This window comes from Macrobrachium rosenbergii, chromosome 31 (assembly GCF_040412425.1).
Source record: "Macrobrachium rosenbergii isolate ZJJX-2024 chromosome 31, ASM4041242v1, whole genome shotgun sequence".
NCBI lineage: Eukaryota > Metazoa > Arthropoda > Malacostraca > Decapoda > Palaemonidae > Macrobrachium > Macrobrachium rosenbergii.
This window is the reverse complement of record NC_089771.1, coordinates 17537884-17540383: the sequence shown is the minus strand read 5'-3', so window position 1 is coordinate 17540383 and position 2500 is coordinate 17537884.

The following is a 2500-nucleotide window of genomic DNA, read 5'->3' as shown; positions in this document are numbered from 1 at the left end:
TAAAGTCCTCGAAAATGATTTCCTTTGAACAATTAACTTCCAAACAATCCCAACTTTTCCAATTCAAGTGATTTCAAAACAAACTATAAATATCAAGGCAATATCAACTCCAACGACATTCTTTGTGCTACCAAAGTTTTCTCGTAGAAAAAGTGATTAGAACTGCAAGTTTTCTCCCAGTTCTGACAATTAAAACTAAAGTTTTAATTGTCAGAATAATGCTAGATAACAAACAATATCGCAGTTTAATGGCCGTGAATGATTCTACCATGACGATTATTTTTTTTCCAATTTCTTGCGAAGTTCTTTGCGTGTGATTAAATAATCCTTACGTAATGATTTAAACTGTAATGTTGTTCCGTTCCCTGGATTTGAAAATGGAGTAAATGTTAGTTTTCAGTGGACTAAAAGCTTTTGATTATTCATGTGAACTGAAGCTAGATAACTGTTCGTTTTTGAGTATCTGGATGTCTGAATTTGTTCGAAATGTAACTGCTATTTCTCTCTCTCTCTCTCTCTCTCTCTCTCTCTCTCTCTCTCTCTCTCTCTCTCTCTCTCTCTCTCTATTATACAGCACACGTATGCACTTTCAAACACAACACACAGATATATATATATATATATATATATATATATATATATATATATATATATATATACATATATATAAATATAATGTATATATAATGTATATATGTGTGTGTGTATGTATGGAGAGAGAGGACAGTATGAAACTCCATTAGAAATAAAGCTGGTTTACCTGTACGACCATTTGACTTCATGACCTCCCAAATTATAAATTAGCAAAGTTTTGGTTCCTCTATTATCTAATTTACCCAATAATAATTGCTCTGTATAGAACTCAGAACAATTTAGGAACAGAGTTTTAATACAAGACTCACAGTTTGTACAAAATTAGTCTGGATGTGGAATCGTTATTCATAAATGTCCCTGCGAACGAGACAACTGAGATCATTTTAAACAAAATTTTGGATCATGTCAAGATTGTGATCAACATCTCCACGTGAAGAACAGTGTACCAGTGATTCCCATGTAAAGAATGGCCAACCCTTTCCGGTTCGAACTTCAATTCCACATGAGGGCTAGTACTAAACACGGCGAAACAGTGATTCACCTGCTGTTTCGCCGTGTTTATACTAGCCCCTGAAAGGGTCAAATGTATTTCGCCTTGTTTAGTACTAGCCTTGGGGACCAGACATCAATGATCTTTTTACAAAAGAATAGCGAACCGCGCTAATCTGGTCATGACACAAAATTTTAACTGAAACTGACACTGTGTTCAGGGTTTTAACCAGGATAATTTTAAGAAACTTTTACATCTGGCAGTGAGGGGAATGGCAATGGGGCCTCCCTCCACTCAGCCCGACCTTTGCCAATATTTTTATGTGTTCACTAGAGGCGATTGTTGGACAATTTCCTCTGGCCTTTCTTCCCCTCTTTTTACTGTAGATATGCAGATGACACTTTTCTACTTTTAGAGACACAGAAAGGGCTGATGTTTCTCAGTATGCTAATACTACACATCCAACTGTCAAGTTCACTATGGAGCATGAAAACGACAAAAGAAGCCGCCCTTTCTAGACGTTTTTAGTCACTAGGAAAACGACAGTTCTAATTCGTCAGTATTTAGAAAAAGACTTTTACCGGTCAAGGTTTGGATTTTCATAGTCATTGCTGTTTTAACTTTAAATTAAGCTATCGGTTGCCTTCTTCCACAGGACTTTTACTTTAATTTACAGCTGGTCTGGATTCAGTAATGAAATAACTTTTATACAAATACTTTTAGCAGCTGTTACCCCTTCAGACTTTTCTTTATACATGTTTAAGTAAATTTCTGAATAATAGATATATACCCAAATTACAAGAAAACTACATTTCCTAAGATGACGTTTCTGACAGTCTCCCTGTGACTCAAGTCTTTTACAGCACTTTGAATAACTTAATTCAGCATCACGCACCTGCCATTAACTGTAAATTGATCCCAGTGAATCCTCTTTTATTAAATCGTTATTCCAGCACAAAGACATAATTAGCTCTCTTATAACTTCAAAGCATCGTTTATTTCCCTTGCCCCGATGTAGTCAGGGAGATGCGTGCGTGCCTCACGCCTCCCGCTGATTGTCATAAGGGGGTCAGTTATAGAACAGGAGTCAAACTATCTAATCCAGGAATTCTCAAATATTCGAGAACACGCGAAAGGTGTAAGACTGAAATTGACTATAAAGATTTTAAAATACTTTGCAACGTTCCCAATTCTTGCTTCCTATCTTTGAGTAACTTTTTATCAAATTACTAGTGCCAATATTGAATAACCGAACTGCCTCAACAACTCTTTAGCTGACGTGAGTTTGTCGGCCTAGAATTCTTTTATTTGTGTCACTCACCTTTTATACTTCGTCCAACTGGTAACGTTTTCCACATTTTTTCTCATATAACTTTGTTTTATATTTTGGTTTTAATTTTAAGTAGGGTCTGTTTT